Source organism: Artemia franciscana, chromosome 11 (assembly GCF_032884065.1).
Source record: "Artemia franciscana chromosome 11, ASM3288406v1, whole genome shotgun sequence".
Classification (NCBI taxonomy): Eukaryota; Metazoa; Arthropoda; class Branchiopoda; order Anostraca; family Artemiidae; genus Artemia; species Artemia franciscana.
Window position 1 is genome coordinate 15,401,297 of NC_088873.1, and position 12,890 is coordinate 15,414,186.

Consider the following 12,890-nt stretch of genomic DNA (forward strand, 5'->3'; position numbering starts at 1 on the left):
CTTTATTTTTGTCGTCTTTCTGAAAATAAATGACATAAAAGTCTCGTTTTCGGGCTAAGAGAATAAAACAGCAACGATAATATAAAACTTAAAGCAAAAAATTTTCAGATTGTATATTATATACAGCCTATTGTTATTGTTTTATGTGAAAACAGTTTTGAGGTTTTGTCCGCAATATCAGCAATAATCGTTTTTAAAAATGGGTTCCGATCCTGTCCTATGGCTTTAAAACCTACTCTGATTGAAAACTTGACTTACTACGTGGATCCAAGCCCTACTTGAACCTGAAAACGAAGCTATAATCAATTTTGCCAAATTTTGCAACAAAATTCCATTTTGAACTTGCCCCCCAAAAATTCCCGGAGATTCGAGAGCGGAAGCCCTTGATTTGAACGGCAAGTAATTTTACATTTAAAAATTCATAGATGACTATTGATGGATTTGGTTTGCAATTCTCTTCAGATAGTTTTTAAAGACAGGCGTTAGAAACCTGTAAGGAATTTGTATTTTACAACAAAATGTAGCCAAGATGAAAGCAAATACATCAATTGATGCCTCTCATTATGTTTTTCCATGATTCAATAGTTATTTCTGAGGGAAACTCGTTTTTGAGCCCTTAATGTGGCACCAGAAGGTAAAACAGTCCATAGGCTAGCCTATTTGCCAAAAGGTAAAACACATGTTTAATAACAAAATTATCTTGTAAGAAAAATTGCCATTTTTGCTTGATTCAAGCATGGTAGTTATTATTTTCCTTAGCCTTAATTGTAAAATGTAAAACTCCTGATAAATTACATTTCTGTGTTGTAGCCTAATTAGGCTATTGAGGTATATCTACCTTTCTTATTACAAATTTTGGTAAAATTCTAGTTTAGTAACTTTTGGCTATCTTGGAAAGGGGTTAGGTTAGGAAAATGAAACTTTCAGGGATAGAATCCCTCTCCCTATAGAGGGTCCTGACCTTTGATGACCTTTAAAACTATGTGTATTATAGAAGTGAAACCTTGCAAAATAGATCTTCTGCTTGAATATAGGACAACATTCTAGTTGAGTGACTTCTTGCTATCTCAGAAAGGGGTTAGGTTAAGAAAATAAAACTTTCAGGGATGGGTCTACAGGCTAAAGCATATCCCAGGAAGGTATTTTAAAGTACCCACTTCCACTCTTTCTCCCTTTAGAGAGCCTTGAAATTTGCCTACATGACAAGTCACCTTTTGAAATTTTGACAAAACAACATTTACCTTAATTTTCAGTTACTAGTTGCTTTTTCTCTACATTTAGTTCTGAAAATACAATTCCGGTTATTTGAGTAGAATTCTAAGCCATATCAGTGTTTTTTTTTCAAAATTTATGAAATGTATTTGCATATCTTTAAAACCTTATAAATAGGGATTGAGCAAAGTTGTGAAGCTGAAAACAATTTTGTTGTACTTCATTCAAGCAGAGGATCTATTTTGCAAGATTTCACTTTTATAACACATATTTTTGAAGGTCACCAAAGGTCAGGGCCCTCTAGAGAGAGAAGGAGTAGAGTTAGGTACTTCAAAATACCTTCCTGGGACATACTTTAGCCTGTAGACCCATCCCTGAAAGTTTCGTTTTCCTAACCTAACCCCTTTCTGAGATGGCAAGAAGTCAATCATCTAGAATTTTACCAAATGTAGTGGAACCATTTTGTTCTGTTTTTGAAGTAAATTTTGGTAATGGCACCATTTTGGCACATTAATTAATTTGTAAATGATTTAAGCAAATTCATACAAGTATAGACAAAGGCAATGTCCAAAAAGTATAGAAAACTGATCTTTCTGTAAAGTACTAAGGCCAGTGGAAATAAAATGTGATTACATGGATTGTGTAAAAACTCACATGCCCACATATATTTGGCTGTATCCTGGATTTCTGTTTGGCAAAGGTTTTTTTTTGTGTGTGCAGGGGGGAGGGGATGGTTTCACAAAAAAACACATAAAAAATTTGTTTATTTGTACGAAAATTTCAGGAGGGAGGAGGTCAAACCCCTACCCTTCCCCCTGGATATGGCCTTGCATATGTATTTCAAATATTTGGGACTATTTAAATTTATATATATATATATATTATATATATATATATATATATATATATATATATATATATATATATATATATATATTCATAATTTTTTCAGTCTTATGCAAGCTTTGACAGTAAGAGTTAAAGTTAGATTAATTTAAATTTGGTTTCTTAGAAATGGATAAAAACTTGACCTAATCCAACCTTACCTAACCCATCATCACCAAACCTTGTATAAAACTGAAAAGGTTACAAAGGGCAAGTTTGAGGGAACAGTGAAATATTTGAGTACTACAAAGGAGCAGTGAAATATTTGACTACTACAAAATATCTCAGGAAATTATAAACATCTTTGGGTTAAGGGGACATAGGCTCCAAACACTAATGGCAGCTTAACCTTAAGGGCAGTCTTAATGGCACTATTTTTTTCTATTCTTCAAATAAATTTTGGTAAAGTTGAAGGAAGCATTTGCATATTGACAAGAACAGTCAACTTTTACTGTAAGTTGTTTACCAGCCATTATATTGCTGCAAGTTGTGAATTTTCTTCAGGATTAATGAAATAACCCTTATATTTGCATTAGGAATTAGGAAATTTGTTATGGTTAAAACAAAATTGTCATGGGCTGAATCTGTTTCAGGAGGGTAGGATCAAGAAAAGGAAAATAACCTGTTTTTATAGTCAGTACATTCATTTTTTGCAGCCCTATCAAAATTCATAGATACATTGGTATCACTAAATCTTCAATAAAAAATTCTCAAGTTATAAGTGGGTCCATAAAATGTAACATGGAAACACAAGGTTTATGTTCAGTGCTTGTTTTATGGATTATTGAATTGTTTTTGTTGAAATTTACAAATGCATCTAAAATATAGAAGAAAATAGCAGCATTTTATTTTTTTTTGTGTGTGTATAGTAGGTCACTGTCAATTCAGCAATAGCTTTTTTTCTGAGAAAGTACTCAAAAACATGAATAAAAGAATAAAATAAAAATAAAAACAGGGAAGCATGATTAATCAAAACTTACTGTGTATTAGAAAGTAAGAATTTCATCATTTTTAATCCTTAGTGCTGCATAAAGCTTAGAGCTATATACAACAACATTATGAGGAGAGAGAAAATTTTCACAAATGCAACTTTTAAACATTGAAAAAAAAAAAAACCTAATTAGCTATCTAAAAATGTTGCTCTTTTTGTTCTATAATCTTTCTTCTGAAAACCTGTTGCCCTACAGTACTATTGTCTTCTGAAACAAACATGCAAATACAATACAAACAGTACCATTTGATTCCTTGTTTTATGCCCTTTCTCCATTGTATAGTTTATTTTCTTACAGCTACCCCTCCATCCTGGTGTTCCCAGGTAAAGCCCTAATATATATATATATATATATATATATATATATATATATATATATATATATATATATATATATATATATATATATATATATATATATAAAAGAACACACTAAAACACTGAAATTCTTACTAAATTTCTTACAATAAAATTCTTACCAAATATACAGCATGCTATTTACAGTTTATCCACATTTATTTTTTTACTTTGCTATTTACTTATAATCACTCAGAGGAAACTAGATTTCATCAAGTCAAGAATTCAGTTATCCAATATGCAACTCATCATGGGATGACAAACAACAAAGAAATATATTATTAAAGACTATATATAGGATGAAAAAGGTAGGAGGTGGTGCCCATTCTCAGGAAATTAACCCTGCTATTGTAATCCTTTTTTTATTTGTGTGTTTCCTACAGAAGAGCTGCCCAAGCATCCAACTGTGATCTTATCCATAATAAAAAAAAAAAAATTATGTATGAAGAATCCTTATAAGGAGGAAGCATTATGATAACAAACAAGTAGTACCATTCAATTCTGCTTTTGACACTTTTACCAACTTTTACCAAATACTATGTCAGTTGTATCCCCTCTCATAATGGACAAGATATTTCCCCATGTTATATACAAAATTGGGAAAGACATGGATTAAAATAGAAGGAGCCATCAAAATATGATTAATATAAATCTCTATATATGATCTATAAAGTAAGAAATGTGTTCTAATGGTGTTTATTATGACATTTGTCAATACCCTAAAGACAAAATTTTGCTTCATTTGTGGGAGATGGGGTATTATTTTTACTTTACAGAAAATTATACTTAGAAAGAGAGTTGAATATATAATTGAATAGTATTTCTCTTTTGTTACTAAAGTGTTTCTTCTCAGAAGGAGTCTTCCTATAGGATTAGCCAAATTTAAAATTTACATAAAACCCATTTTTCCTTAAATCCCAAATCCCCCTCCAAAAAACATTTGAAGTTCATTTTATGGTTTCTCCTATAATATATCCTCACCAGTTGTTCTCAGTCAATTTTGGGCCATGTCCCACCTAAGCATTTCTAATATCCTCATGCCTCTTTTGTGATTTTTAGATTTTTTTTCATTTAGAATTTTACTTGTATTCGCCTGAAGGAAGCTTAAAAGGCTGCAGTGGTACCAATTACTGGGGACAAGGGGCATGCTTGCCTTGATTTGGAAAAAGACCTTGTTACCTCTATTTAATAGCTATTTTGTGTTTTAGCTATGTGCTTTATTGAAATAACAATACTAAATGACTGGTTACTTGCATAGTTCATCCCTGTGCTTTTGTTTTTTTCAAACCAATTAAATAGCACTGTTACTTTTCTTACTATTACTTTTCAATGACTTTGTTTAAGATGTTACTTCTGACCTCATCCTGGAGAATCCTAAATATACCACTAGTAGACAACCTTGTCTTGAATTGTGTAAAACAATTCCTCTCTGGTGTCTTACCTGCAGTCATGATCTCTGACAGGAGTTCAGTCAAAACTAGGCATCAGGTTGTCAGTTTATCTTCTTTTTTGCAGTGAATCCATAATCAAACAATGACCAACCAGCTCAACATTTTCCTGAGAGGTATTTGGCTTCCACTTCCAATAGGAGGAAATTCAGTGTGCATTGCTTTAAGACTTATGAATGGATTGAATACTCATCAAACTACAATTTTTTGTTTTGTTTTGCTTGCTACCATTTATCTAGTGGGGATCTAGGGGCTGGGGAAACTGCTGGAAAAACGGCTTTCATCAAGACAGAATATTTTTTAAGAGTTCTGGTCTGTTGAAGCAACATAATAGTTATAAAAGACATAAGAATTGTGTGTCAGCATGGGCAGAATTTAAGATAATTAGTACTGATTCTTTGAGATGTGTAGCAATGACTTAAGTTGGTCCAAATGTCAAGAGGTTCAAGAAAATAGAGATCATGTAAAGTGCATTTTTTGTGCTATCTGCTTTTTGCCCACCAGGGTCTTTCTTCAAGGGGTCATGACAGATCAGAAACATCTGCAAGCTGGGATAATCTTGTTGAACTGATGGAGAAAATATGTAAAGGCAGCCAAAAATTGAAGGCAAAGTTATAGCACTGATTAGGTCATTATTGCAGTCGTCAGCACCAAAGCAATGCAGTTACACTGATAGGAAATGCCTTGCAGCAAGTCATTATTTTAGAAGTAAAATCAGCTAATCACTTCTTGTTGACAAGACAAAAGATTTTTCTAGAAAAGAATATTTAGCAATCCTACCCAGGTACATATCAGATAGAAAATTAGTGGAGCAACTAATTGGCTTCCATCACATGCAAATATTAAATGCCAAAAGCTTAGCCCTCTTGATTTTTGAAACTATAACAGTTTTTTTGTAGATTTGATGCTGTGCATTGTCCAATGTTACGATGGCGTATTCGTTATGAGTGGAAAGGGAATTTGTTGGAGTTCAAGCAAAGTTTAGAAAGAAGGTGCCTCATGAAGTTTTGTTTTGGCACTGTGTTGACCACAGATTACACTTGGTTTTGACTGATTATCTGAAAAATGTCAATTAACTTTCGGAATTTTTCTCTGTAGTGCAAAGAATTATGTAGCAGCACTTAAAATGGACTATTTGTGGAATCTCAGTGTGTCAGCAGGCAAAAAGTCTTGGAGCTTCAGAGGACAGCCCAAACTTGCTGGTTTTATGCATGCCACTATATTTTCAAGCTGAAGGTCAGATTTGATTGTATTGTTTCTGTACTAGCAGTAGTCCCTGATAATTCTGATGGTGAGGCAGCATGTGAAGCAAAACGACTACTGAAAAAAAATCAACTTGACCTCTTTTGTTGCAACTTTGCAATTAATGGAAAAAGTGTTATTAATTGTAAATGTTGACTTGTAAGGCACTTACAATAATTTTCAGGACATACAAGACACTCCAAAAGCTGAGAAATGATAACCAATAAAAACTTTAGCTAAAACACAACCGAATTCTTGACTATAAGCAATATCCAGGAATCAAAGCATCCAAAACCAGTGCTCAGAACAAGAGAAGTTAACCATTTTGACTTGTCTCAAAGACTCTTTCAAATTCATCAGCTGACAAGCCCAACATCCGTCAGCCAGTTCAAACAGACTCCAGTAAATTTCTGTGTTTCAAGGTGATAGATTATTTCACGAGCCAGATGGATTGATGTTTGATGTTTTTTTTTGAATTTTCGAAAGTTGAAAGGATGATTTGTCATAATCAAGTGATTCTTGATGTTGATGACTATGCCCTAGAATCCCAGCTTTCTCTTGCAAAGTTGCACCTTTCAAAATGTGACACTTTTAAAATGGATCTACTCTGAGCTATCAAAATTTATCTGACTTCCCTATTGCCTATTTTGCAGTGCTAAAACGGATGAAGCTAGTTGCTACTTTACCTGTGACCAATGCCTGTAATGAACTATTCTTCTCATTATAAGGGCTTCTGAAGGACTACCTATGATCAACAATGGGAAATGACAGTCTCCTTAATCTCATGATCATGGCCATTGAAAAGAGAAGACCCTGAATTTGGATAAATTTGTTGACTGTTTATCAAAACAGTAAAGTCACCACTACCCCCATTTTAATTATTTTTGCCCAACCTTGTTCTGTTGGCTGTACCTTCATTAAAAAATGAAAAAAAAAATCCTTGCTCCCCCCCCATCAACATTTTTTGCGAATTGGCACCGTGAAAATGCCTCCTTGGTATCTTTTTTGGGTGTTCCTCTGGGCACATTTTATGCTGATGAAAAATATCAACTGAATACAACGTTTTTTATACAATGGATAGCATCACTGTAATATTATCATGCATCATGTATTATATGTATTTGAATGTGATGTCATTTATATGAAAAAGGCTTTCAAAATTGAAGCTCTAAAGTGTAGTCAGCTGAAGGGTGCATATCCTGCTCATGACCAACCGAAATATTACCATGCCCCATGTTGGGAATCATGGCTCTTGACACTGCCCTTAACCTCAGCTTTAGTCTTTTTAGGTATCTACCACCAGCCCTTTCCCCACCAATAAGAACTTAATTTTGATGAATTTGGAAAACTTCATATTTCTCATATAATTTCGAGCTTTATAAGTTCCATATATTTTAATCTTAGCATATGTGTGCAAGCAACTCTTGCGAGTAGGTAGGAGGTGTAAGATTGGAAAGACCTTTAAAGAGATAGCCCACAATCAATCTAAATTTTGTTTTACTATTCATTGCTATAGCTTAACTGTAGATGAGAATTATTTTCATTTCAAATATTGATGGTGAAATCCGGAAGAATTGATCTTTGAATGAATAAAACATTCTTATTTGAAACCAAAATTAAGGGAGTCTGGTTTTTCGGAATATACCTATTTGCCATAGACTTAGAATGGAACAAACATCATATATTTACAGCACATGTTTATCAGGTATTCTTTTGAGTTGCCTTTATCTTCTGCTTGTTTCTCTTGTTTTTTGGGCACTTCTTATCCTAGATACACTGAAAACCTGCTGCTTCATAGTCAGTCTAAAGTTGATCTTGCAAAGAGGGTTAATAAGATATAGTTTTTTCTTGCAAGAATCTGTTTGTCACCAAATGCAAATATTTGATGTCAAATAATCAGTAAGGTACAAGTGATCAGAATTGCCCTTTTTTGCTATTTATTGTGTTCCTAGTTGTAGAAGGATTGAACAAGCAGGAAGATTGGCATGTATATGATTCAGTTTTAGGTTTGCAGCAGAAAACTGTACTTGACGTTAAACACAAATTAAAAACCAGTTCTGCAATGATTGTCACAGACCATAGCTATTAGAATAAGTAGGGTCTGGAAAAACTTTACTCAATTTTTTTTTGTCATGTTATACTTTTTGTGTGTTGGTTTTAACCTTTGCTTTGTGGAAATTATCTTAATCTAATTTGTATTTTTTATTTCTCGTTCGCCATGCAAAAAGTGGGGTAGCATAGTAGCAATGCTACTTGGCAGTTTTAATGGCCTAGTGAAATCTATTGGCAGACTTTTATGAAAATACCATTTTTACACATAAAAATTCTTTAGCTCAAAGATAAGCTGTCAAAACACGAGTTATGCTGCTAAAGTGTCGGCAGCTTTTGGAATTCTGTCAAATTCTACTACTGGCAGCTTTGGAACTTTTTTCATACATGTTTCTGGTAATGCACCGTTCCTTCTTAGTTGCTACATTCTTGTTAGATTAGAAAAATAATTGCTTGGTTTGGTGCTACTGATTTCATACCTATTTTGTACCATCATTGATGCAACTTCCAATGCCTGCCTATGGCTGAATTTTTACTTAAGAGTCATTGTTTACATAAGGAACCGAATGTTGTACATTCAGGGAATGAAATATTGTTTGCATAAATGCCTCATAGCTCTAAAGAGCAAAATTATTATTATTTTTTTTTTTTTTTTAAGAACATGAGTACATAATTTTAATGAGACTCTATATGAGGAACTCTAGAATGTAAGCACAAATGTATGCAGTGCTTTGTGTGAAAGTTTTTCTGATACTGTGCCTCATGTTAATGAGTTGCATAAAAATATAGTGCTATTCAAGAGCAGTATTTCGTTAATAATTGTATTTTTGTCCTCAACTCCTCAAAATACTGGACATCATATGGTCCTTAGAACTCTTTTTATGTGACAAAGTTGCATATATTTATTTTGGAAAGTTTGAGAGTTTGGACGTAAAAGCTATATTAATATCCAATGATAACAACAACTCCTGTTGACTTCTGTAATTTCACATCCGAAGTCGGATAAAGATTTTTTGTAGGGTTTATTGTGTATATTTAAAGGAATTAATGTAATAAGATTAATTTAGATTAAAAAATTAAGTTTTCTAATGGAAATGAAGAGCAAAGTTAAAACTCAAAATAAACAAAAATTATTGCTCTGTGGTTTATGCAACACATATCTACAAAACTAGCTCAAATAAACTGGCTCATGATATTTTGCAATTGGTCTATAATTCTAAAAAACTATCGCTTTATTGAAATATGTGCTTACTTTTTTCTTTTTTTCTTATTTTTTATAGCAAATTTGAATAATATACTAAAAGTATTTGATATCTTGGCTGGTGAAAGACTGTTGGGAGCCTTGTAAATTAATCTTGTATTTTCTACAGATTGCTTAAGGAGTTTTATGTTTCTCATTGTCCTGATTTTTATTCGTTTCTACAAATACAAGCTGTTTTGCACTAGTTCTATAAATTCTACAATTGCAAGGGGATGTCATAAGTCGGCTTATTTGGGTTAATCTTCCAGATGTATATTGTGTAAATTGCGAGAAAATAATTTTGTTTTTCTTCTAAGTTTCAACTGTGCTCTTTACTTTCACCAGAAATTTTTTTTTAGTAATTGTCTGTACTAAAAAGATTTTTTGATATCTAACCTCAAACTACCTTGATGTGTGAAAAGACTTTTTTTAAGCTTGTGCCAAGAGTTTTCTTTCCTTTTCTTGGGCTGTAGGCTTGGGCAAGCAATTTTCATCATTGGAGTTGGATTCTAACTAAAAAAAAAAGTCAGACTGATTTTTCTCAAATCTAAGATAAGAAAGAATGGAGGTATGTTGTTGAAAACTCCTTACTATACCCTTATTTAGGCTGTACGTTCATTTCTGAGCGTTTGATTCCCCTAGCACAAAGTTGTTCTAAGCTTATGAACAAGTTAGTGTCCTGGAGGAGAGCAGAGGCAGAGTGGACGATTGGAAATACCTTCTTGGAATCTAATTTGGGCTGTAGAGCTATTCCTGAAAGTTTTATTAACTTGGATTAATAGTATTATAAACTGGACAAAAGCTGATAACTGTAATTTCACTCAAATTTCATGTTTATTATAAAAGCAGTTGAAAAAAAAACTAGAAACAGAATTTTTTAGTTGTCTACAACTGAATTTGTGACAACCCAGCATTAGTAGTCTCTGTTGAAGACTATGAAATCTGTGCAAAAATTTTTGGGTACTCAATAGCTTTTGGATGATTTTTTTTTGAATTATCAAATAAACTCAACCAATATCTAAGAGAACAAGCAACAAAAGATTATATACATGCATTGCAAGCCTTTAAAGTTTCATTGTCACATAGAGTAAAAGGTGATGGACTGCTTTTGATTCACCTTCGGTACCAAAGATAAATAGCCTCCTCAGATCTCCAGAGTAATCCCAGTTTGCCACATGCTCAATTTTTTTTAAATTTCAATTGCCAGTTAAAATATTCTGGAGATGCTGGTCAGTGATGGTAGTGGATCAGCTCATCTGGCACATTCCATACTGTAGGCCATGAGTTGTTGTATCCCTCCTTGTCAATGGATAACCAAAAGCTTGAACACTAGGAGATGAAGCTTTCTCTGGCTAAGAGAATTTTTCAAACCAAAGACAGAGTCAGAGAAGGATGTTTTATGCAAACTGGCGTTGCCATGATTCCTCTAGATGGGCATTATTCTGTTTCTCGGGATGGCATCCTCTTCTCGAGGAGCTGTCAAACTAGAGTACATTCTGGATGATATCTGGGTCATAGAGCAGTGTCTAAGTTGTTAACATACTTCGTTGGAATGTTGTATCGAAATTTACCATTAACCTATTTGAAGGGCCAAAATTATATATAGTCTAGCATTTATAAAGTTTTGCTTTCAAAGAGGCATAAAAAGTAAGTGTTTTTTCGTCAATATTATGAGTGAATTCCTTTATATATAATTAATATTTCCTGTAGATTTGGGCAGTTGGCCCTGAAAATTACAAGTGTCAGTTTTAATAGAAACATATTTTCGTTATATTAAAGTTTCTCATCTTGGTTTTCAATTTCTTTTTCTGTTTCGCCACTCTGGGACCTAGACAAAAAGAGGCAAGCAGGGGGCTTAACACCGTCCAGTCATTTTCTACTCTTAAAAAGGGCATTAGAATTCATCAAATTTTAAATCCAAGAAGGCTGACAGCCTTCAAAAAGTCGTTGTTTTTGCTTGGGGTTTGACACGTTCGACCAATAGGTCATATGCATTTGTATCACACGATTATTCTGTACCTTCTATAATCACTAGCTTGCTTGGGTGTCACTTCAGTCAATATTCACTGAACCAGATCATGCGTTTGAACCCTTATAAAAGAATGGTTAATAACAAGACAAATAGTTCTATAGCTCTTTGGTCTGAAATGGAGCCCATGGGTAAGTCACCTTACCTTGGTTTCTATGAAATGACAGGAAAGTATTTGAAAGGATTGTTGCACCGAGAAATAGTAGGATTTTAGGTGTTAAAATATGTTTGGTTCCGAATTCTGTGAAATTCTGTCCTTACCAACAGTTCTAACTACTTGTTTGGACACTAAATGCCCAACATGTTCCATACCAAAACTATTGTCGTAGAAGGAGTAGCTAGATTATTGTTTTGACCTTACTGTCAATACTTCGAACAACAAAAATATTTACTGCAAAGGAAAACAGATTTTGGCTGGATTTTGTTTATAGATACCTCAATATTTAGTATTCTTGCTAGTTTACAGATTTGCTTTTTTTTTTTACCGACTACCCTTGATGACAGACACACAGTTCGTGTAAAATACTGGAGCATTTTAGAGCTTAAAACCGCCTTTTTCTCTTCCCTCATGTGAACAGGATTTTAATTTCTTATAAGAAAGGGTAACTACCTTCCAGAGAGCTACGACGTTGGTAGACTCCAGGATGAGAATTTCGTATTAACTTTCTAAGAACAGTTGAATGTTAACTTGGGAGTAATTGGACAATATAGAAGGTGGATAGAATAAGTTTAAGAAAATTGTTTGTGAAGTCGATAACGTCATCTTAGGGAATATAGGAAAATTAGTGAAAATGCTTCATGTCTAATAGAGAGGAGGAGGGCTTTTACAACAATTATTCGAGTGATATATTATATAGAAATAAGAGGAATGCAAAAAAAGTGGAAAAAGTATTAAAATATGGATCAAGGTGTGAACTAGTGGCCACAGATAAGATTGCTGAAGACCTGGAAGATACAGCCAGACGACATAATAGTAAATATCGTACTGAAATGCTAATAGATTAAGAGGGTATAGTCGATCTAGACTTGCCCCAGTTGAAGAGAGGACGCGGTGACAATTATTGACAAGGAAAGAGTTAAAGGGAGATGGACAGAACATTTCGAGAATGTGCTAAACCGTCATAGGCTCATATCCACTAAATTCGAAAATTTCATTTACCAAACTGTCAACACCTGAGGCCTTACAATTTTTCAATCCTTTTGTTACTGTCACTAATTTTTACTCACAAAATAAATCTTCCTTCCATCTGAAGTATCACTAACTTTTTCAGTCTTTTCTATATCTACAGTAAGCTGTAGGAAAAACGTAATTCAATCCTGCTTTTTATGGCTATAATGAGATAAAGGTCGCGTTGGCTAGGACACGTTCTACTGATGAAGAATGCCAAATTGCCAAAGATAGTCCTTGTCGGCCAACTGTCTAGAGCCAAACAAAAG

At 33.5% G+C, this 12,890-nt stretch overlaps 1 protein-coding gene across 1 annotated transcript in view; it reads left to right on the forward strand.

Annotated features, from left to right (window-relative positions):
• Nucleotides 1-651: 651 nt before the first annotated feature.
• LOC136032869 (BTB/POZ domain-containing protein 1-like) overlaps nucleotides 652-12,890 on the forward strand; it is a 30,213-nt gene continuing 17,974 nt past the window's right edge. The window contains exon 1 of the mRNA XM_065713281.1: nucleotides 652-670. The gene's annotated coding sequence lies outside the window, so the exon portion shown is untranslated. The remainder of the gene's footprint in view (nucleotides 671-12,890) is intronic.